Source organism: Petaurus breviceps, unplaced genomic scaffold, assembly GCF_028583685.1.
Source record: "Petaurus breviceps papuanus isolate PSGF00001 unplaced genomic scaffold, PetGlider_PUasm1.0 125, whole genome shotgun sequence".
Lineage (NCBI taxonomy): Eukaryota > Metazoa > Chordata > Mammalia > Diprotodontia > Petauridae > Petaurus > Petaurus breviceps.
In genome coordinates, this window is record NW_027185653.1 from 6,411,065 (window position 1) to 6,437,098 (window position 26,034).

The window sequence follows — 26,034 nt, forward strand, 5'->3', positions numbered from 1 at the left end:
AAGTGATATCATTTCATCTTCACTGCAATAGATTTCCCTCTGTCATCCCAACTCTAGCTTATGTTCAATCTCTCCCGTCAATTGGTCTCATTCTCTGCAGCATACAAACATACTCATGCCACCCTTAACCTAAAAAAATCCTCACTAGATTCTTCCATGCCTGTTAATTATCATCCTGTATCTCTTTTGCCCTTTGTGGCAACACTTCTTTAAGAAGGCTGTGTAAAATAGATGCCTTCCAAGACGCAGGGGCAGGCTGGGAAGTCACAGCGTGGCTGGCAGCTGCAGGGGCAGGCCCAGAAAGGGCCTGATCAACTTGGAGGGCAAGTCTTCCCACCAACCACAAGGGCCACTACCAGGCCTATAACCAAAGGGCTGGGATTGGAAAGAGCAAGGTAAGAAGCAAATCCAGGGGCCCTTAACTACCAGATAAAAGAGAAAATACTTCAAGCAGCCAGAAAGAAACAATTCAAATATCGAGGGTCCACAGTGAGGATTGCACAGGATTTGGCAGCGTCTACACTGAAAGATCAGAGGCAGTGGAATACGATTTTCCAGAAGGCAAAAGAGCTCGGGTTACAACCAAGGATCACATACCCAGCGAGACTGAGCATATTCTTCCAGGCAAAGAGATGGTCATTCAATGATATAACAGAGTTCCAGATCTTCTTGATAAAAAAAAAAGCCAGAACTCAATGGGAAATTCAACCTCCAATTACGAGATGCAACAGTGACTTAGAAAGGTAAACAAGGAGAACACACACACACCCTGCTATTTGATAAGAGCAAACTGGTTATAGACAATAGAGGGTATGACTATAAAATACACAAAATGATGATTTAAAAAAAATCTTGTTAAGGGCTATAAAGGGACTGCAATGGAAGAAAAGGAATGGTTGAAGTGGAAAAGGGTAAATTATGCCACTCATAGAGGCATAAAACCTGTATAGCAGAGGAAAAAAAGGGAGGGAGTTGGGAATCATATGAGCTTTTCCCTCATTGGTTCTGGTACAAGGAGGGAATAACAACCAGTTAAGCATAGGACTCTATGGAGAAGAAACACAAAAAGTATCATTTTAGAGGGAAAGAGGGGAGGGAAAGGAGCTTCGCATGAGATTTCTTTCTGTCACTCTTGATGCAAAGAAGAAATGGCATACTTCACTAAGTATAAAAATATCCCACATGTAGTAGGAGGGGGAAAGGGTTATGAAATGGGGGTGGGAGTGGTTTGTAGGGAGGGAAGTAGTGAGGGGAAAGGGGAGGAAAAGGGAGGGAAGCTGAAAAGGTAACACTGAGGGAGGCAGTGGTCAAAAGGAAAACTATTAAGGGGGGAAGGAAGAAGGGAGGGAAAATATGAACATTAACAGGGACAGGAATAGAATGGGGGGAAAGAAACAGATAACAATCATAACTGTACACGTGAATGGAATGAACTCTCCCGTAAAAAGGAGATGGATAGCAGAATGGCTTAGAAATCATAATCCTACAATATGCTGTTTACAAGAAACACATCTGAAACAGAGGGATACACACAAGGTAAAGGTAAAAGGTTGGAATAAAATATATCATGCCTCAGCTAAAGTAAAAAAGCAGGGGTAGCAATCCTTATCTCAAATAAAGCAAAAGCAAAAATTGACCTAGTTATAAGAGATAAGGAAGGAAGCTATAGCCTGTTAAAAGGCACCATCAAGAAGGAAGCAATATAATTACTTAACATATATGCACCAAGTGGTGTAGCATCCTAATTCCTAGAATAGAAGGTAAAAGAATTTGAGGAAGAAATAGATAGCAAAACTATACTAGTGAGAGACCTTAATCTCCCCCTATCTGAACTTGATAAATCCAAACTCAAAATAAACAAGAAAGAAGTTAAGGAGGTGAACAGGATTTTAGAGAGGATAGGTATGATAGATCTCTAGAGAAACCTGAATGGGGATAAAAAGGAATATACTTCCTTCTCAGCGGTTCATGGCACATACTCAAAAATTGACCATGTTCTAGGGCATAAAAACCTCACAATTCTATGCAGTAAGGCAGAAATATTAAATGCATCCTTCTCAGATTATGATGCAATAAAAATTATATGCAATAAAGGGCCAGGGAAAGACAGACTAAAAACTAATTGGAAATTAAACAATTTAATCCTAAAGAATGAGTGGGTCAAACAAGAAATTATAGAAACAATCATTCAAGAGAATGATAATAATGAGACAAAATACCAAAAGCTGTAGGATGCATTAAAGGCAGTTCTTAGGGGAAGTTTTATATCCCTGAGTGCATACGTGATTAAATTAGAGAAAAGGGAGCTCAATGAATTGGGCATGCAATTAAAAAACCTAGAAAAAGAACAAATTCAAAATCCCCAATTAAATACTAAATTAGAAATATTGAAGACAAAAGGAGAGATTAATAAAATTGAAATTAAGAAAACTATTGAATTAATAAATAAAACCAAGAGCTGGTTTTGTGAAAAAACTAACAAAATTGATAGACCCTTAGTCAATATGATAAAAAAAAGAAAGAAAACCAAATTATGAGTATCAAAAATGAAAAGGGTGAATCTACCTCCAATGAAGAGGAAATCAAAACAATAATTAGGAATTATTTTTCCCAATTGTATGCACATGAATTTGACAATCTTAGGGAAATGGATGAATATTTACAAACATAAAAGTTGCCCAGATTAACTGAAGAGGAAGTAAATTACTTAAATAACCCCATCTCAGAAAAAGAAATTGAAGAAGCCATCAGTCAACTCCCTAGGAAAAAATCTTCAGAGCCAAAAGCATTTATTAGTGAATTCTATCAACTATTTAAAGAACAATTGATTCCAATACTCTACAAACAATTTGGGAAAATTAGTGAAGGAGTCCTACCAAATTCTTTTTATGACACAAATATGGTACTGATACCTAAATCAGAAAGAGATAAAACAGAGAAAGAAAATTATAGACCAATCTCCCTCATGAATATAGATGCAAAAATTTTAAATAAAACATTAGCCAAAAGACTACAGCAACTTATCTCAAGAATAATACACTTTGATCAGATAAGATTTATTGCAGAAATGCAAGGACGGTTTAATATTAGGAAAACCATCAGTATAATTGATCATATCAACAATAAAACTAGTAAAAATCACATGATTATCTCAATAGATGCAGAAAAGGCTTTTGACAAAATGCAACATCAATTCCTATTAAAAACACTGGAAAGTATAGGAATTAATGGAACCTTCCTTAAAATAATAGGTAGCATCTATTTAAAACCATCAGCAAATATTATATGTAATGGGGAGAAGCTAGAAGCATTTCCAATAAGATCAGGGGTGAAACAAGGGTGTCCACTGTCACCCCTCTTATTCAATCTAGTCCTAGAAATGTTAGCAGTAGCAATTAGAGAAGAAAAAGAAATCAAAGGAATCAAATTAGGCAAAGAAGAGATGAAGCTATCACTCTTTGCAGATGATATGATGATATACTTAGAGAATCCTAGAGAATCAAGTACAAAACTACTTGAAACAATAAATTAATTTGGCAAAGTTGCAGGATATAAAATAAACCCATATAAATCCTCAGCATTCCTATATATTTCCAATGAAATTCAACATCAAGAGATAGAAAGAGAAATCCCATTTAAAGTTATTGTAGACATTATAAAATATTTGGGAATTTACCTGCCAAAAGAAACCCAGGACCTATATGATCACACCTACAAAACACTTTTCACACAAATAAAGTAAGATCTAACTAATTGGAAAAGTATCAATTGTCCGTGGCTGGGTCAAGCTAATATAATAAAAATGACAATTTTACCTAAATTAAATTATATATTTAGTGCCATACCAATCAATTTACCAAAAAACTACTTTATAGAGCTAGAAAAAATGGTAACAATATTCATTTGGAACAATAAACGGTCCAGAACATAAGGGGAATTAATGAAAAGAAATGCTAGGGAAGGTAGACTAGTTATACCAGATTTCAATCTGTATTATAAAATAGCAGTCATCAAAACTACTTGGCACTGGATGAGGAATAGAGTAGTGGATTAATGGAATAGATTAGGCACCCAAGAATCAGCAGTTAATGACTATAGTAATCTATTGTTTGATAAACCAAAAGACCCTAGTTTTTGGGATAAGAACTCACTATTTGACAAAAACTGCTGGGAAAACTGGAATATAGTATGGCAGAAACTGGGCATAGAGCATTATCTAACACCATATACCAAAATCAAGTCTAAATGGGTACATGATCTAGGTATAAAGGTTGATACTGTAAGCAATCTCTGAAAGCAAGGAATAGTGTACCTGTCAGATTTGTAGAGAGGGAAAGACTTATGACTAAACAAGAATTAGAGAGCATTATAAAATTCAAAATGGATAATTTTGATTACATTAAATTGAAAATCTTCTGTACAAAGTCAATGTAACCAAGTTTAAGATGGAGGTGGGAAATTGGGAAAGAATTTTTACAACCTATGTCTCTGATAAAGGACTCATTTCTAAAATATACAAAGAATTGAGTCAAATCTGTAAGAATACAAGTCATTCCCCAATTGATAAATGGTCAAAGGATATGACCAGGCAGTTTTCAGAGGAATAAATTAAAGATATCTATAAGCAAATGAAGAAATGCTCTAAATCACTATTGATTAGAAAAATGCAAATCAAAACAACTCTGAGGTACCACATCTCCCCAGTCAGATTGACTAAGATGACAAAACAGGAAAATGAAAAATGCTGGAGAGGATGTGGGCAAATTAGAAGACTAATGCATTGCTGGTGGAGTTGTGAACTGATCCAACCTTTCTGGAGAGCAATCTGGAATTATGCCCAAAGGGCTATAAATAATTTCATGCCCTTTGACCCAGCAATACCACTCCTAGGGTTATATCCCAAAGAGATCACAGAAGTGGGAGATAGACCCATATGTACAAAAATATTTATAGCAGTTCTTTTTGTGGTAGCAAAGAATTGGAAATTAAGGGGGTGCCCATCAATTCTGGAGTGACTGAACAAGTTGTGGTATATGCATGTTATGGAATACTATTGTGCTATAAGAAACGAGGAACAGATGGACTTCATATTTACCTGGAGAGGCTTATATGAACTGATGCTGAATGAGAAGAGTAGAACCGGGACAAATTTGTACAAAATTACAGACACAAAGCATGTGTGATGACCAGCTTTGATATACTGGACTCTTCTCAGCAATGCAGTGATATAAGTCTATCCTAAAAGACTCATGATGGAGAGAAATGTCTACATCCAGAGAAAGAACTAGAAAGAACTGAGTTTGTATCCAGATTGAAGCAAACTACCTGATCTTTTTCCTTTTCTTGTTTGGTTTTATTTCCTCTTCACCATTTTTCATTCCATCTGATACAATCCATCTTTATAACCTGACTAATGTCTAATGTGAAAGTATTTAAAGATCCTATACTTGAGTGTATGCCGCCATGGGGGGAGGGGGAGAGGGAAGGGAGAGGGACAGAATGTGAAACTCAAGGAATTGTGGAATCGAATCTTGTAAACTAAAAGTAAACAAACAAATTAATTAAAAAAATATATAAAACTGAAGTTCACAAAATTATTTAATATCATATGGCTACTCCACAATTTCCATAACACTAGTCACTGATTTTCTGTAGGTCCTCAGGATCATGTACACATGGTTTTTATATGGATAATTGAACAACTAGAATTCAAGAAATAAAGATCTACATAATTAGATGTATCTTGGATAGAGCAGACCAATATAGTAATAATAAATGAATACTCAAATGGATTTGTGATCTTGGCAATAACAGGGATGAATCAATCAATGCCCTGTATATCCTGCGCAATTCCTTTTATTTTTTTTTTTTGGAGGGGGGAAGGCAAGGCAGTTGGGGTCATGTGACAAGGTCACACAGATAGTGAGTGTGTCAAGTGTCTGAGGCCAGATTTAAACTCAGGTCCTCCTCACTCCAGGGTCCATGCTATTCACTGTACCACCCAGTTGGCCTATCCTTTACAATTCTTGTCCATATATTCCTATAAATTTAATTTAGGGGAGTCTGTCCACTGGTGAAGGACAGTCCTGTTGAAGAAGTCCTGGAACCTGGCTGTTGGCTAAGAGCTCCTGAGACTGTGCTGCATACAGAGAGTAAATACTGTCCACTGGTGAAGGATAGTGCTGTTGTTGCAGGGGTCTGGAGACTGTCCTGCAGACAGAATGAATACTGTCCACTGGTGAAGGACAGTGCTGTTGTTACAGGGGTCTGGGAACCTTTTTGTTGGTTCCGAAGCCCTGAAGAAGGATTTTCTTGCTGTATGTTTACAGAGATCCTGGAAGAGGGTTTTGCTAATGTTTTCAGGGGTCCTAAGACTGTTCTGCAGACAGAGAATGAATTAATGAATGTATCTTGTGGCCTTGCTAAGCTTTGTCTCCCCTGGAACAAAGATTGCTGAGAACTTGCCTAGTGTCAAGATGAAGAAAAGACCTCCATTTGGGTATTAAGTGCTGTGCTTAAGGTTGTTGTAACTCTGGGGTAGATTTAATTGTGATCCAAGGGTGGGGAACTTTTGACCTTTTTGTGCTCTGTGATTGAACAAATGAATGTACTTTACTTATGATTGGAAACTAATCTCCATTTGAGAAGAGGGGCTTTGTGATGGACTAAATGAAGGTACAGCCTAGGGGTGAAGTAGTATTTAGAACAGGGACTTTGTAATTGATTGAATGATTGGAAGGTCCTGGGGTGGGGTAGTACTTGGAGATTATTTAATCACACTTAGTAAATGCTGTATTTTGAATGATGTCATGTTTTGACCTTCTCTGTTCTTGGTTTGTCACTGAATAAGATGGAGAGCGCCTATGCTGGTATTCTGAACCTTGGGAAGTTGCCTTTGGTTGGCGTTACATGGCAGGGAGCAATCTGACATGTTATGGGCCTTTTTCTCAATGCTTTCTCTTAGCAGTGCAGGGATAGTGCAGGTGGCCCACCAGTCTTCTGTGAAGGGATTAAGGCTCCTTGTCTTTGTCTTTCATCACCAATGTCTTCGTCCTCTTTCACACTATTGGTCCTCCCTGATTCTCGTTTCTAACCCACAGCCTGCTCCCACTCACCATGCTTTTCTCTCTATGCTGTGGGGGCTCCTCAATTTTAACTCTTTGAGTACCAGCATGGCACGGCCTGTAATGATACAACATCAGAAGAAGAATGTTGATATTGGCCCAGGGATTAGCTTAAGACCAGCAGCATATCATTTTATGTGTCTTAAACTATATTTTTCTATATTAGACTATAAATATATTATGTAATACCTCTATTAGACTATCATTTCAATGTAAAAGTTTGTTTTTAAAGTAAAAGTAATTATACTTCCCAAATTTACTTGCTACAATACAAATAAAAATTTTATATCAAGATTTAATGCAATGCCAATCAAAATACCATAGGACTAGAGATTTAGAGTTGAAATGGACCTTAGAGATCATTTCATACAACTGCTTCATTTTACAGATTAAGAAAGTAAAGAGCCAAGAAGTTAATTGACTTGTTCAGGGTTGTATCGTTAGTGACAGAAGCAGGCTAGGAACCTGAGTACTCTAACTTCAAACCCAGTACTCTGCCTTTTGAATCCGTTGTCCTTTGTACATCGTTGCATCAGTAGAGATGTCAAAAGATCATACATTTAGAGCCCAAAGGCCCAGTTGAGAGGACATCAAATCTGCTGCCCTCACTTTGTATATGAGGAAACTGAAGCACAGAGAGGTTAAATGACTTAGAAACTCACACAGCTAGTGAGTTTCTGAGGTGAGATTTGAATCCAGGTCTCCCAGAATCCAGTTCCAGTACCCTATCCTCTAAGCCACACAAGAGAGAGCAGAAAATGATATTCAAATAAGCAGACGTGTCATGTCCATGACACAACAAGCCAGGAGGTAAGGCAGTATTTGTTTTTGCTAGCATGACTCTGATATTATCCCTCCTCTGAAATAAGAGCAGATATTCTCAGCTATCTGCTTGTTCTTTGTTCTTGTTCTTATTCTCGTTCACTAGACAACAGCGTTTTCCCCCTCGTGGGGTATTAGAAACTAATCAATTATCAATCTTCATTTCACCTGACCACAGGAGGCCTCAGGAGCCCTCTTCTAGCCTGGGCTAGCTACCCATATTATTGCTGAAAAAGATCATTCTCTGTGCATCCTCTAACAGGAATCTAAAAAATGTGAATAACACAGCCCAAGCCTTCTAGAAGTTTACAATCTCATAAAGAGGATAGGATATAATACAAAGGTGGCCTGTCAGGTGAGCTCTACACAGGGCTCTGGGGGAATCACAGGAAAGAATAGCCATTTCTGACTGAGGGATCAGAAAAGGAAGTCACTAAATTCTACCTCAGATACTTACTAGTTGTGTGACCCAGGGTAAGCCATTTAATTTCTCTCGGTCTCAGTTTCCTCACCTGCACAATGAGGTAGATTGACTTGTAAGGCTCCTTCTGGCTCTCAATCTGCGATCCTATATAGACGACGGTATTTGAGTTCCTAAATGAATTGCCAGCATCCACTTGATGAGCTATACATTTTGAGTTATATCCTACTGCAACAATCTCCTGGTAAATTAAAAGTGAAGACCATTCCTTAGAATTGAGACCAAAAATATCTAACCAACAGTGACAAAATGTATTTCATGTATAGGCATTATGGAATGCTACACAGACATCACATTGTCAGGGTCAATGACCTTGACAGAGACCAAAGTTTGGACATGAAAATTGTTGGCTATATTATGCATTAAATTGAATTCAAAAGACATAACACTTATCATGTACAGGACACCATTAGACCCTGAGGGAGTTAGAAAGTCTACATGAAACACAGATCCCTGACAAAAATCCAGATAGCTATAGGACACAACACCACACAAATGTATTATGATCGTGCTAAACAAAGCAGTCCGTGAGGCTTGAGGGGAGAGGGTACTGACTATGGACACCAAAGGAGGTGTCAAAGAGGATGTAACACTTGAGAAGGATCTTAAGGAATAGGTAGGGATTGAATAGGCAAACAGAGGAAGTGGAGGTGAGGGTTACAGGGGACAACAGCATGATCGCAGATCCTGAGGCATGAAAAAACAGGGTACATTCAAAGGTCAGAGTAGACTTGAGGAAAATAAAAACACATTCATAAAGTGCTTTAAGTTGTGGAAATCATTTTTCCTGAAGCAAACTCATGAATCAGGTAGTACAAGTATTATTCCCATTGTACTGAAGGTAAAACTGAGACTTAGAGAGGCCTAGTGATTTGCTTGTAGTTCCAAATATAATAAGTATTAGAGGATTTTACACAGATCACTCAATTTGAAGCTAATGCTGAGCATGAAGAAATTTACATTGGAAAACAAAAACAACAAAACTGATAAAAGACTTAAAACACATCATAAGATAGTTATCAACAAAATGACTTGGTATGGGGAAAAACATAACCAAATAGATCAATAGAACATAGTCACTATTCTAGATTAATCTAATGGTGTACAGATGGTTAGTGTTTGGGACACCTATGGAAAATGAAACAATAGGGAAAGCATTAATTATTGTAACTGGTATTATGTAGTCGTGATAAAAATGCATTTGGTAATACAAGTTACCAATATGGTGACAAATAAATATACATCCATAGCTCATACTATGTACTACAAAAAAATTCTGGAGGTAGCTAGGTGGCACAGTGAATAGAGAATGGACCCTGGAGTCAGGAGGACCTGAGTTCAAATCTGTCCTCAGACACTTGACACACTTACTACCTGTGTGACCTTGGGCAAGTCACTTAACTCCCATTACCCTGCCTTCCCCCCTCCAAAAAAAAAATGTACCTAGATCTTATATAAATAGACAATAAAAACAAATAATAAAAGTTGAAAGAAAAAATATATTTATCTCATTTTCCAGAGCTTATAGATTCAGAGATATAAAGAACCTTAGATGTCATCTAGCTCAACTCACTTATTTTATCTATGAGAAAGGGAGGCTCGGAGTGGTTACATCGCCTAAGGTTGTGTGATGTGACAGGTAGTATCTGAGACCAAATTCTGTGGTTCTAAATTCAGTATTCTTTCCCAATGTGTGATATTACATATGTCTAAGGACAGGCATATTTGTATTTATTAATTAAACAGAACACATTACTGGGAACAAGGCAAATCTACTTAATTAAAGAATAATAAAAGTATTTACAATAAAACTTAAGATAAAAAGAGATTAGGGAGAATGTTTAATGCAAATATGGCAGAAGTTAGGATTTTAAATTTAGATTGCATATTGATGGAATCACTTTGGAAAGCAATCTGACAGAAAGTTGCAAAAATTACCAAGGTGATCTTCATTGACCCAGTAATTGCAGTATTGGGAATATGCTTGCCTTCATGGCCCTTTCACAAAACTGTACCCTATGGCAGCAATGGAGAATGTTTTTTTGATACATTTAAGCCACAAAAGAAGGAGAAAAAAAGAGCCAGACCTCTGGATGACCCCTTCTTTCTACTGCTGGAGCCCTAGAGACTACCTTCCACCTCTGCAAGCAATCCTTATTGGGAAGCTCATAGCTTCCTACAGGACCTTCACCCCCAATCCTAAACCCTCCATCACCACAGTCCTCCCTTGTTAGACCCTCAAATGCAAGGAGCTAGACCCTTTTACTCCCCTGCTCTAACCCCCTGAGCCAACAGCTTCTTCCTTGAAACTTTGTCCTCTGAGAGAAGTGACTGACCAGGAGGGAGGAACCACAAGCTAATAAGCTAGAAGACTCACATGCTTACCTGCCTAACTGATGGGATGAAAAAATGGCATTAAGAACCAGGTGGACTATGAGAAGCTTAAGGAGATTACCTAGGAGACCAAGGAGAACCCTGCCCTTTTTCTAGGTCAGCTGGTTGAAGCCCTTAAGAAATACACCAACCTGGGTCAGCTAGGTGGTACAGTGAGTAAAGCACAAGCCCCGGAGTCAGCAGGACCCCAGTTCAGTTCCAGCCTCAGACACTTACACCCACACACACCCACACACCCACACAAAAACTAGCCGTGTAACCTTGGGCAAGTTACTTAACCCCAATTGCCCTCCAAAAGGCAAAAAAAAAATTAAAAGATACACCAAGCTGGACCCAACCTTGCCTGAAGGGGCTGCTGTCCTCAGCATGCACTTCAGTATCCGATTTGCCCCAGACATTCAGAGAAAGTTGCAGAAATTAGCCATGACATTATCCAGACACCTCAGGCCCAGTTTTTGGAGATGACTTTTGGGGTGTTTAACAACAGGGACCAAAATGCTGAAGAGGACCACGGGGCTAGGGCTAGCAGTAGGGAACAGGCTCACCTTTTGGTCGCCACCATATACAGTACCTTGAAAAGTCCTGCCTTCAATTCCCAAGAGAAGCATTTGTGCTTTTGATGCCACAAGAAGGGCTACTGGGCTTGTAAGTGCCCTCTGCAGGGGGTCCAGTGGCCTCCTCCCAATACCCCATGCTCCAGTATCCTCAGGACTTGGAGTAATGGGGTCCAGGATCTGGCTTCCTTCTCCATCATCATGGCCAAACACACAGTAACTTTGGATATATAGGTCAGTAAGTTTATTATCTTTCTTATTGACACAGGAGGCGCTTAGTCTATCGTACCCCAGCACTCAAGTCCCACTAGCCCTTCACATCACCAGGCCGTGGGGATTGAAAGTAAATTTAGAAAGTGTCTTGAGACTTTCCCTCTGCCTTGCTAATTTCAGAGTCTATTGTTTAATCACTCCTTTCTTGTCTTCTCCTCTTGCCCAGGCCCCTTGTTGGGGCAGGACCTAATGGAGAACTTGGGAATCGAATTTTCCCCTCCTTAAATCACCAGGAGCACTTCTGCTACGCTACTCAAGGTCCCCTCATATGCTACCCAAAATTTGGGAGGCAACCTGGGCAACCTACCCATGAAACCTCAACTCTTGTCAACCTCTGAGATCCTAATGTCTTCCCCAAAGGTGACGATCTCTGATTAAGTCTGATTAAGGGAGGGATTACAATCTGTAATTGAGAAATTCCTTAAATGTAAGCTTCTGGTCCCAGGCTAGTCTCCCTGACATATGTCCATCTTCCCAATCAAAAAGCTGAGAATGGGGAATAATACCACATGATGCAAAATCTCAGAGCCCTCAGTGAAGCTGCTATCCCCATTCACCCTATGGTACCAAACCTTACACCATCCTTACTCAAATTCTGGGGAATACCTAGAAGTTTTCCCCTCTGGACCTGAAAGAGGCTTTTTTCTGTTGGCTACTCCATAAAGCCTCCCAGTTTATTTTTGCTTTTGAGTGGACACTCCCAGGGAAACCAAACCCACACCGCCTGATGGCGATAGTCCTGCCCCAGGGCTTGGAAGATAACCCCTGTCTATTCATCCAGGTTTTAGGAAAAGAGATGAAGGATCTGAAACTGACTAATAGTAGCCTAATTCAATATGTGAATGATACTCTCATCTGCAGCCTGACCTGGGAGATCTCCCTGATCACTGCTGCATAGAAACTCAACTTCCTGGGCACCTGGGGCTAAAAACTCTCTTCAGCTAAAGCCCAAATTACCTGTCAATCTGTAAACTATTTAGACTATGACTGATCCCCACCTCTTTCTCTCTCTCTCATCCCAGAACCGAAACAGATAATTCTTTCCATCCCTGTTCCAGCCACTAAAAAGCAACTGTGCACCTTTCTGGGCATGGTTGGTTTCTGTCAAATCTAGATCCCTAATTTCAGTATTATTGCAAAGCCCCTCTATGACTCTACTCAAGACCCTGAGTTGCTCCCTAACCAGGCTAAAACCCTGAAGACCCTGAAGGTCAAATTGACTACTACTCTGGCATTAGCCCTGCCCAATCTGGAAAAACCCTTCACATTGTATATTGATGAGAGGAAGGCTTTGAGAGTTCTAATTTAGTCCCTAGGACCTGACCCCAGACTGGTAGCCTTCTTCTCTAAACAACTTGATTCTGTTGCCTCCAGAAGGCCCTCTTGTCTCCAGGCAGTGGTTGCTATGGTTATTTTAATTGAGAAAGCCTCCAAACTCAGTCTTGGTCAACCTTTAGAACGCCAAACTCCTCACCAGGTTCAGAGTATCTTGGAAGCCAAAAGCCACTGGTGGCTGGCTAGTGATAGGCTCACTAAAGATCAGGCCCTCCTATTGAACACACTCAACTTATATCTCCAGGTGTATCACACTATCAGTCCAGCTTCCCTGTTTCCTGACACCTTATGGTCAGCGACATTATTCATGACTGTGAGAAGACTCTAGATTCTGTTTACCCTAGCCATCCAGACCTGAAGTGCCTTCCTCTTGATGGTACTGACAAAGTGTGGTGAAGTGTAGCTAACTGATGGGTCCAGCTTCCTCCAGGGCTGGGAGCATACGCTCAATTTAAGTCATCTACCCCTCCAAGGGACATCTCTATGACCCTCATCAGCCTGAAGAAGATGATACCTCCAACCTTTTATTTTTTTTTCCCAAATGAATTTAGGTACCTACTTTTTGAGGGGGGAGATTATGAGATTAGCTGAAGCCTTTCTGGGATGATGAGATTAACAGGGCTCCTCTGCCCTGAGTAAATGGGCTGTCCAAAGCAGAACTCTGAGCTACTGCCTGATTCCATCTCCCTGCCCACTTGTCAGATTTCCTCTAAAAAAATCTCTCCCTTCTCCTAGGTGAATTGGTGCCTCCCTGAAGGCCTGCTGGGTGTGTTACTCCAAATAAACACCTTTAATTCATTTGGAGGTAACCTGAGTTTGAATTCTCTCTAGATGACACTGTGACACATGTCCTTGCACCTCAACATCACTGATGAAATTTTTTAGTATTGTGTCCCTAACCCTATTTTCCCCATAAGTCATGTGTTTTTTTAATTACATGTTTTTGCACAGAGGAATGCTTTTTGGGAACAAGTGTGTTGCTTTAGGTCAACGCTGATTGTACATGCCTAAAGAAAGACAGTCCCTGCTCACAAGGTGCTTACGTTCTAACTGGGGAAATCAAGAGTAGGAAATCAATGAGAATGAAGGGGCACAGCAGACAAAGTGCTATGGAGAGTGAGGAATGGACACATGATGGGCCTGGGTCTCCTCCCTAAAATGGAGGGTCTCAGAAAGCAGGCTAATCAAAGGGAGAGGCAGAGGACACTTCTGATGTGAAAAGTCGTCCAGGGCAAGAGTGAGCTTCTAGGATGCAAAGGTCTCTGTAGAGAATGAGGAGTACAGCCTGGAGAGGAATGAAGACATGATGGGCCTGCGTCTCCTGAAAATGTAACTTCTAAATGTCCCCAAACCAGGTAAGTGTTGGTTTAGCTTTCATAAATCAATGTGTTGAAACATGATGAAATAGACTGATAACTATGAGAAATAGAAAGAACTCTGGGTAGAACTTGATGAAATAATAGTAAGCCGAGAAAACAGAAGCTAAAGAAGGGAATTAGATTAAAGCAATATAAAAAGAAAAATGTGTAGGGGAAAATGAAGCAAGGAAGCTGAAGGGGAGTAAGGCCTGCCCAGTTTCCTGGCTCCCAGGACCCTCGTTATTAGTGCCTTTTCCCCTCCTGAAATAATATTGTTTTTATTTATCTCTACATGTAAACCCTTTGGGGAATATAGGATTCTTGAGAGAAGGGGTTGCTTTTCATTTTTGTCTTTGTATCTGCAGTACCTAGCAAAGCACATCATACCTTTCGGCCCTAAACAAATGTTTGTTGAATTAAATTGAAAGCAGAGAGGTAGAGATATGGAAAAAAAAATAAACAACTTTGCTATTTTTCTATTTATAGCTGACATTTTGTTATAAAATTATTGTACACAAATTCTCACAAGTTTCTTCTGACGGAGTTTAATATTTCAGTGACTGATCTACTATTTTTTCCCGAGTTCTCTCTGTTAGTCAATAGTTGACTGTGATTGTTTCATATCTCACTGTGGCTGCAATGTGTGAGAAATTTCTTCCCTTTTCATTTATTTTCTGGTTATTGGAAGACCTCTTACACAGGCAAGTTAAAAAATATACTACCTATAAATATCTCAAATCAGAAGCTTTATCATTGTAATTATGCAGAAAAAAATCCTTGGCTTTCTATACTAAATTACTCTATCATTGCAATCAACCTATCTAAGAATAAAAACTGTTCTAATGGATTTTAAATATTTATGATAAAATTACCATTAAAACTGGTATGATGCCAATTTTGTTGCATTGTAATAATAATTTCGGTTTATCTATTGTATCGTCTGGGATAAAGAACCATGAGAGATGATATATGTTTTCAGTCTGGTTACCATAAAATACATTAACATGCACACACAGACACACAAACACACACCCTTACAGAGAGATACATGCACACACAGACACACATACCCCCTCACAGAGAGATACATGCACACACAGACACACACACCCTCACAGAGAGATATATGCACACACAGACACACAGACATACACACACCCTCACAGAGAGATACATGCACACACAGACACAGACACACACACCCTCACAGAGAGATACATGCACACATTTAACAAATAAGATGAGACAAGGTTTATTGGAGACTGACCAAACAGAGGATTAATTCTGGGAATTCATGGTGAGAGAAAAAGGGATTTAACTTTTATCTACAAAAATACCAGTAGCTAATCTCACTCTTGGTAAAGGAGCATACTGTTCAATTCAGCTCTTTATTTCTCTCTCTGAGGTAAGAATCCTAAACTTACTCAGCCCTAGACAATAACCCCATTTTTAAAAAAACCTTCTAATCCTGTAAAGTATAACTTATAGTCTAATAATAACATTTACATAGCACTTACTATGTGCCAGGCACAAATATTATTTCATTTAATGCTTATAACAACTCTGGGAAGCAGGTGTTATTGTTAGCCCCATTTTACAGATGAAGAAACAGAGGTAAATAGGTGACTTGCCCAGGGTCACAGAGCTAGTAAGAATGTGAAGCTGGACTTGAACTAAGGTCTTCCTGACTCCAAGGTCCAGAGCTCTATCCACTGCAACCTGGTTATCCAAGTGAGAGAACTGATGGAGGTTCAGAGAGATTACATCTTGCCCACTTTTCCATGTTTAAGTGAATGCTGGTCTTTCTGGCTCCAAATTCAATACTCTTTATTCTATGCTACATGGTCTCTTTTCAAAAATATTAAGCTAGACCAAATTCATGAGAAGAACAAGGGGCACTGAGAAGGCTCCAGAAAGCTCTGCAAGAAAACCGTCTATAAATCATTGTGTCATTGTCTTAATGTTAGCACGTTTTTCTCCTTCTTGAGTCAGTGTTGCAGTGATGAAATAAGGAAGACCTATATTCCAAGTCCTGATTTGGACCTATAATTGAGTGTCAGATCCTTGGCAAGCCATCTACCATCCCATCGTCCCAGGCAGAAGTAAACTGCATGAGGACCTACCTATCTGAATTGGTTAAGGCAAGGGAAGAACCCATCTACCTTCATTATGGTTAGGGAATTGAAAGGGAATTAGTATTTATTTAGAACCTGCTAGGTGGCACAATGGGTAGAGTACAGGGCCTGGAGTTAGTAAAACTCATCTTCAAGTTCAAATCTGGCTTCACAAATTTACTAATTGTGTGACTCCAGGCAAGTCACTTAATCCTGTTTGCCTCAGTTTCCTCATCTGTAAAATGAACTGGAGAAGGAAATGCCAAAACAATTCCAGTACCTTTGTCATGAAAAGCTTGCATGGGGTCATGGAAAGTTGGACACGACTAAACAGCAATGACAAATGTTCCAGGCACACCACTAAGCATTCTCCTGAGAGTATCTCTGTTAGTTAATAGCTAGTCGTTTATGTAATTTGATAGTTAAGGATTTTGCTCACCTTAATTCCCTATATAATTGAAATCCAGGATCCACATAGACAAAAAAAGCATCCTGTCCTTTTAGTAGTGCAGTTATAAGTCCTCTAGGCCACTGCTTCTGTTTCAGGCTAAAGTATCTTGAGGGGGGAACAGAGGGGAGGAAGGGCTATGTTAGGGATGAACGGCTAGAGACAGTATAACTGGACAAGGCCACTTCTCTACCCCTCTCTTTGGTTCTCCACCACGCTCTGCCTCTGCTTTCAATGGCAGTATTCTTCATCCTTTGGCACTGATACTTCCACAACCCATTGTTTCACATGTTTTTAAATGACTTTATTTAATTTAATTTAACTGACTTCACCATGCCCTGTGCTTAGAAACTAGAGCCTTGAAGACTCCAAAAAAGCAGAGTAATGATATTCAAGGCACTTAATTTTTTTTTTTTTTGCTTTTTTGGAGGACAACTGGGGTTAAGTGACTTGACCAAAGTCACACAGCTGGTAAATGTGTCAAGTGTCTGAGGTTGGATTTGAACTCAGGTCCTCCTGACTCCAGGGCCAATGCTCTATTCACTGTGCCACCTAGCTGCCCCAGGGCACTTCATTCTTGTTTTGTTTCTGTTTTTCTATGATGGAATCATGGGGTCTGGTGTGATTTTAAGAAATCATATCTGTCTCCTTATTTCTGGGCCAAATTACATTTAAATCAACCCAGACTGAACAAGCTACTATTTGGGAGAAAAAAAAATCTTTGTAAGAAAGGAATTTAAAAATCTCTCTTGGAATATATTCTAGTATTTTAATAATGCTTTCTCTTGGGTAAATTTCATGGCATAAATCCATTTTTCCTCCTATATTCTATTCATGATGGAAATGATGAACAGGCTTAATTTGGCTTAGCATAACAACTTTAGAGAATATGATTTAAGAAGCCATATGTTGTTTTTGTATGGGCAAAAGACTTTAATTTCTCTTCCCCCTTTCCTTTACCTAATTCAACAAGCATTAAGTATGTACTATGTTTAAGATAATGTGCTGGGTTTGGGGATACAAATTAAAAAAAAAAATTAAAAACAGTTCTGCTCTCAAGGAGTTTACATTCTACTGAGGGCTACAACTGGAAAGAGACTGAAAAATACAAGATTCTTACAGAAGGAAGACAACATTATTGCTAGCTGAAGCACTAGGAAAGGGTCGCTTGTAGTGGGTACCATCTGATGTGAATCTTAAAGTCAAAGATTCTAACACGCAGGGGTTAGGAGGGATTAGAGGCATTTAACCATCTTTGAAGCTTTCTATGCCTTTTTATAGCAGAAGTCACATCCATATAATTAGAAAGGTATGATTGTCACCTGCATTGAGAATCTGAGTTTGTCAATTTCTTAAAGGTCCCTTAGGGAGAAACTATCACCACAAGGCAATAGCATTTACTGAAGTGTGTGTTTCACACGGAAGTCCATGGTATTGGATTTAATGTCAGAAGCTTTGTATCTTGCTCTTTATCAGTTTCAGGCTAGGTCTAAATTTGGCATAGTCCAATAGGTTTGGTGCTGTACGTATGTTCTTAAAATTTCATAAGCATTTGTGAACCATAAACATCCAATTAAAACTACCTTAATAATTCAAGTTTAAAAACACAGTACAAGAATTTTTTAAAAATATAAATAACAACTCTTCATGGGCTGGAGCTAAATACACATAAATACACATACACAAAAGGCAATTCAAACAGTATAGAGTACTTCTGATCACCTTTCCTACCCCCTGAGGCCAATCCTTTTATAATTCAAACTACAGGACCTACAAAGAACCAGGAGGGGCTGAGCCAAAGTGTGGTTCCAAGGTGTGGCCACAACAGCTGTGGTAGTCCTAGGAGCCAGCCCAAGCTCCCTCTAAACCCTGAAACTGATTAAACCTGATTTCTCCTTTGTGAAATGGAGGTAAATAAAATTCCAGTCACCTATATCAGAGAGATAGTCATTGAATTACACGAAGGGATGTACTTTAAAAGCTGTAAAGCACTATAGACATTTGAGATATTATTGTTAACATCATCATTATCATCATCATAATCATCTATTAAACACACTTACTGATGATAAGGTAGTATAGTACTAAGGAAAGAGCAGGGAACTTGAACTGAGGAAGCTTGGATTTGAATTCTGAATTCTGCTGAAACACTAACTGGGTTAACCTTGAGTATTGTAACTCAGTTTCCTACCTAACTCAAGGGTTGTTGTGAGGCAAATGCTTTGTTAAGTTTAAAACAAATCTAACAGCTGCCTAGAAGGATTGGGACACTTGGTCTTTTTTTCTCTTTTATAAATTTGTGTATTTTTAGTTTTCAACATTCATTTCCACAAGATTTTGAGTTACAAATTTTCTCCCCATCCGTTCCTCATCCCCACCTATTCAGCCTACTGAATACCCCTTCCCCCAATCTACTCTCTCTTATATCCTCCCCCATCCCCCTTCTGACTTTCTAGTAGGGCAAGATGGATTTCTTTAACCCACTACCTGTATATCATATTTCCCAGTTTCATGTAAAAAACAATTTTTTAAACATTGGTTTTTAAAACTTTGATTTCCAGATTCTTTCCCTTCTTCCCTCCTCACCACCCTCCACTGGGAAGATAAGCAATTCAACATAGGTTGTACATGTGTAGTTACACAAAATGTTTCCATAGTACATATATTGTGAAAGACTAACTGTATTTCCCTCCATCCTATCCTGCCCCCCACTTATTCTATTTTCTCCTTTGACCCTGTCCCTTTTCAGAAGTGTTTGTTTCTAACTACCCTCTCCCAACCTGCCCTCCCTTCTATCACACCCTCTCTTATCCCCTTCTCCCTTATTTCCTATAGGGTAAGATACCTAATTGAATGTGTATGTTATTCCCTCCTAAGCCAAATTGAATGAGAGAAGTTTGACCCATTCCCTTTTGCCTTCCTATTCTTCCCCTCATTGTAACAATTTTCTCTTGCCACTTATTAAGGGAGTAGGCTTCTTTTGTTATTCTCTTGCTCATTAAATATTTGTCCTGGTTCCCTGGGGGAATAATTTTCTCAAAGCTTGATTTTGGGGAATTTCCTAGAGCTTCCTAATGAGGGGAATATAAAGGTATTCAATGTACAATGTGAATAAGGTATGATAAAGTTAATTATTTCCTCTATAGACACACATGCAAAATAATTAACAAGCAAAAGACTCACAAGTATTCTTTTATAGGATTTAGTAATTGATAGCTACTGTTACAATACTTCAGGATGACAGATATACCAAAACAGCAGAACATGAAGCAGTTTGTTGTCCTGCTGAATAGTCATTTTACCCTTTACCTTATTCTGGACTCTCAAAGTAGATGTGTTCTAGAAAGTCAGGCTAGGACTTAGGTTCCTTTTTTTCTCAGTGGTTATCTTCTCCAATGCAGAAACTCTTTCTGCTTCCAGTCAGCTTTGATTATGGGACTCAGGAGCTTTAGACATCTATGATTCATGAGGCAGCCTCCAAGACTAGAAATGTCCATCTTGGGATCACTGTTCTATCAGACAAGGAATAAAGTAGAAGGGGTTGTTAGAAGTGCAAGCTCAATATCCCCTAATTGAGCCCAAGTTCTAGCTGCCACAAAGCTAGCATCCCCTGTGCTAAGGGAAAGGGGAGAAAAAGGTGCTATTGCTGCTCTTTCCCATCTCTGGAAAGGCTGGGAAAGTCCTGACATGATCTATGGAAAGAAGAGAAGAAAATAACTGAGGGCAGGTCTCTTTCATATCTCTATCTCTCATAATCAGAGTATAGTAGTATGATAGGCTGATATAGATCCTCTACATGGAAGAGGCTGGAGACCTAATTCCAGAAGGGAGGGATGACATGTTATGGAAATACCTTGCAGAGACTGTGGAGCATACATAGACATTCTGTACCTGCTTTAGTTCTTTTACCCACATGGTGGATAGCAGCTTCTTTTATTGACTTTGTTTGTAAAACTAGAAGTGGGAGTATCTTCAAAAGACACTGTTTTAGTGGACCTTTGCTTTTGTTTCAACTTCTTTGCTCATGGTATCAATTCTAAGGTCAGAAAGCCTTGTGCCTTCTTCCCATATATAACATGTGACCCCATGAAAATGGTCCTGTACCTCTCCATTTTTCCTTTTTTTCAAGCAAAGGTGATTGAAAGTCTCTGACCTTGAGTTTTGAAAGATCAGGAGAAAGAGCCTCTGGGATCCCAAGAGCCATCAGAAGTCTAATATACTGGAAATTTGAGTCCATGATGGGTATTGCAAAGAGCTCCACATTGATGCTCCAAGGAGCAAGTAATGACCCTTAGGATCCAATTCAGGAGAAGGACTAGGACTCACCTAACAGCAATGCTACATTTGGACATGAATTTGATAGGACTGTTTCTATGTAGGAACTGAGCTAAGTCTGAGGTAGTCTAGGGGAGAATAGGCCTCCAAAGTGTTGGAGGAAATGTTTATGTTTTTGTTATTATCAAAACTTTGAAACAAATATCCACTTTTAAAAGCTAATTCATGCTAATTGGTTACATAAAATTAGGTGCTAATCCCTAGTGGGGAGGGGAAAGAAACATAACTGGTAGTATCTTGAATTGACAGGCAATAGAGACACCACAAACTCTTCAGGATACAACTAGGACCCTGAGATAGAAGAATATGTCTGTGTCCGTGTCCGTGTCCGTGTCCGTGTCCATGTCCATGTCCATGTCTATGTCTATATCATCTATGTCTATCTAGACAAAACATAATAGATCTATATTTAGAAATATAACATATATGTCTACATGTGGAGGTATATGTATATATGTGTATATATGTAGAGATATATGAAACTGAGGATCTCTCATATACCTGTGAGTTTATATATTTTTAAAGTATATAGCTAATTATGTTTTAGCTTCAAAATTGTTCTGCTTGTCTGCTTCCCTCTGAACTTTCTTCTGTTCTCTTCTGTGTATTTAAGAAAAAAATGCTTCAATCATACTTTGTTTTTCCTTCAGAATCCCTATCATCAGTCTCTTTCCATCACTTCCACCCTCAATTCTGGACCAAAATAAACAAACAAACAAGCAAATGGATTTTCCCTTGTTGCAAAATAAGAATAGTAAAGCAAAATAAATCCATACATTGATAATGTCAGAAAATGTATTTCTCATTCTTTACCTCTAGCCCATCACCTCTCTGTCATGCCTCATAATCAGCCCCCTAAACTTGTGTTTGGACATTTCATTATTATAGTTCTTAAATCTTTCACAGTAATTTGCCTTTACAATGTTGTAATTATTGTTTGATTTTTTTCCCCCTCGATTCTGCTTGCTTCCCAGGACATTAATTCATAGTCTTCTCTTAACCCATCTTTAAAAAAGCAAAACAAAACAAAACAACAACAACAACAACAACAAAAAAACAATTCCTTATAGAACAATGCTACTTCATTATATTCATATATTATGATTTATCCAGCCATTTCTCAATTAATGGGCAATCTTTGGTTTCTAGTTTAGTTTCTAGTTCTTCTCTACAACAAAGAATACTATTATAAATAGTAACTTTTTGGGTCTAGCAATAAATTATTTTTTAGAATAACTAGATAAATTCACAGCTCCATCGCCAGTTTATTAATATGCTGGCACCCCCAGTCTCCTGTAATAATAATAATTTTCTTTATCATTTTTTTGCTGATCTCATTAATGAGAGCTAGAATTTGTATTTCTCTTAATATTAGTTATTTTGACCCTCTTTTATATAATTTTAAGTATCTTAGACTCTTTTTCTAGTAAACTGTTGGTTCAGATCCTCTTACCATTTGGATTTCCTTATATATTTGAATGTGTTCCCTATATATTTTGGATATCAGAGCTTTATCAATGAAGTTTGCTGCAGATATTTCTCCCAGTTAAATGTTTCCTTCTATTTATGGTTTGTGTAAAACTTTTTAATTGATGTAACCAAAACCAAAAAGCCAAAACGCAACCCAAATTTTATCTTATATTCTCTCTATCCCTTGTGTTGTAAAGAACTCTTCCCTTATCTCTAGTTCTCAGAAGTATTGCTTTCCTTGATTGTCTAGTTTTTCATGATGTGAATTTTTATTATCTCAGTCTTATATCCATTTGGAGTTTTTTGGGGGTTGGGGCAGGGATATGGTACGACATCAATCTAAAATTAATTTCTACTCACTTTTAAAATAGCTGCTGTTGACATATTAGGAACAGTTGATTAATTCCTGGTTTTTAGCTTAAAAAATAAGCAGATATTCTCTTCTAATAGAAACTTTTTCTGCACCTATTGATAAAATCATATATATATATATATGTATATATATATTATTGCATTTGTGGTTAATATATTTTAATTTACTTATAATTTTCCTGGTCTTCAACAATCTTTCATTTGGGGTATAAATCCAACCTGCTGAAAATGCAAAATCTTTTAAATTTATTGCTGTGGTCCCATCTAACATTTTATTTAATATTTTTGCCTTCATATTCATTGAGGATAGCAGCCTATACATTTGTTTCACTGCTTTATCTCATTCTGACTTAGTATCAATATTATATTTGTCTCATAGAGATTAAAATAATACCCTTTTTCTTATTTTTTGCAAACAATTTCTGGATTATTGGAATTAAGGGCTCTTTGAATATTTGATAAATTTCACTTATAAATTTGTCAGATTCTAGGTTTTTCTTTTTTCTCCAGTTTGGTAGTTCTTTGTGGCTTTCTCAATTTCTTTTTCTTAGATTTGGTTATTTAAATGTTCTGTTTCTTATTTTGTTAATCTGAGTATTTTATAATTTGTAAATATCCATGCAAAGCATTTTTCTGGTTTTTTTTTTGGTCTATAGTTGGAATAATTTCTTTTATTTCTTCATTTGTTTTGGATTTTCTTTTCTTTTTTTAATTGGCAATTTAATATTCCCCTCTTTAAAAAAATGGACTATAATTACATATATGTATACAAATGTATGTACACACATATCTATTCCCCTGCTGCCCCCAGACAAGACAGCATTTTTTAAAAACAGTGACAAACAAACTCTTAGTAAAATGGGTCATGTTGGTCATCTCAACCAAAAGGTCAGGGACTGGAGCATGATCACTTTATTAGTTAGGTTAGCAATAACCAACAAATTAGGTCAATGGCCTCTCTCAGGGACCAAAGACCTATAATTTTACATGTTTTAATAGGTTTGAAATAACATCTCTTGATTTTACTTATTTATTTTTTGTCCTTTTTGGAGGGGGGAAGTCAGGGCAATTGGAGTCAAGTGACTTGCCCAAGGTCACACAGCTAGTAAGTGTTAAGTGTCTGAGGCCAAATTTAACTCAGGTCCTCCTGACTCCAGGGCCAGTGCTCTATTCACTGTGCCACCTAGTTGCTCCCAATTTTATTTATTAATTCAAGATCTTGTTTCCAGATTTATTAATCTCTCTGGTTTTTTTTTTAGAATTTCTGTTTTGTCCTTCAGTTATTTTTTAGTTTGTTACTTCTCTTTATAAAAACAATCGGATTTCAATAGGATTATGATTTGTTCTTTCACTTTGTTTGTTGATGAAGGAATTAGAAAATTCCTCCTTGTTCAGTCGGGCAGAGACACAGACACTTCTGCACGAAGTATTGCTGTGGCCACCCAAGGAGGACCCTAAGTGCAGTTCAAACTTGCATTCGTTGGAGATGGAAGTACTGGAAAAACCACATTTATAAAATATCATTTGACTGACAGATTTGAGAAGAAGTGTGTAGCCACCCTGGGTGCTGAGGTCCAAACTTCCATGTTCCGTACTAACAGAGATACTCTTAAAATCAACATATGGGATACAACTGGCCAAGAGAAATATGGTGGTCTGAGAGATGGTTATTACATCGAAGCTCAGTGTGCCGTTATAATGTTTGATGTAACATCAAGAGTTACTTTCACCAATATACCTAAGTGTCATAGAGATCTAGCACAAGTATGTGAAAATATCCCTATAGTGTTATGTGGCAACAAACTGGATATTAAGAATAGAAAATCAAGGCAAAATCAAGTATCTTCCATAGGGAGAAGAATCTCCAGTACTATGATATCTCAGCCAAAAGGAACAACAACTTTGAGAAAGCCCTTACTTTGGCTTTCTAGAAAACTTATTGGAGACCCTAATTTGGAGTTTGTTGCCATGACTGCTCTGTGCATGCACCTCCAGAGGTTGTCATGGACCCAGCACTGACAGCACAGTATGAGTAGGATGTACAGATTGCTCAGACAACTGTGCTCCCTGATGAAGATGATGACCCATAAGAGAATGAGGCTAGAGCCCAACGTCCAAAATATAGTTTTATAGGCAACTGTCCTGTGATGTCAGGGGTGTCGCGTGCTTGCCACTTTATTACATAGCTGACCAGAGCATGTGCTTAATCTTTGGGATGCTGAAGAAAAGGAATGGGTTTTGGAGTAAATGTAGCAGTTTTAAAGAAATATTTATTTCAAATTTTGGATCTGCGTATTTAGCTATTTTGGACCGCAATTATATCCCCTTGAGTTTCAAATATAAAACTGCTGTCATCCTCTCACAATATTCGGTGGTGAATCTTGTTTGTTACTGTCATTCCCATTCCCTTTGTTTAGATCATTATTTTATTTCAAATATAAAAAAAAAAATTTCTCCTAAGAATTGTTTTGGCTACATCCCAGATTTCTTACCAATTCTTTAGTATTTAATTATTTGGACTACATTAATGTTTGAGCCCTTTCTTTAAAGGTCTTTTATTGTTCATAGTTTTTAATTCCATTGTGTTCAGTAAACCAAGTGTGTTGCAATCCACACTTGGAAATTGAAATTTGCTTTTCTAAAAATTATTTCCTTCCCATCTCTACCCTATCTCTTAATATGCTCTCTTACTGATTCCTTTGTATATGTGTATTCAAACTCACTTTTGTCCAATTTAGATAAGAATAAATTCAAGTTATTCCCATTAACACCCACTCTTCCCCTATGTTTGTTTGTTCTTCTTGCATAACACAATTTTGAGAAATACTAAAGGCATTTGTCTTCTTTCTGACCTAATATAGTTTCTTTTCTACCTTCTCTTAAGAACAGAACTCCACCACCCTGTAAGGGTTATGGGATTTAAAGATCTTCCATGCCCCATTGGACGTGCTGAC

At 38.1% G+C, this 26,034-nt stretch overlaps 1 pseudogene; it reads left to right on the forward strand.

Annotated features, from left to right (window-relative positions):
• The first annotated feature begins 24,415 nt into the window (after nucleotides 1–24,415).
• LOC138163551 (GTP-binding nuclear protein Ran-like) lies at nucleotides 24,416–25,170 on the forward strand (annotated as a pseudogene).
• Nucleotides 25,171–26,034: the final 864 nt, after the last annotated feature.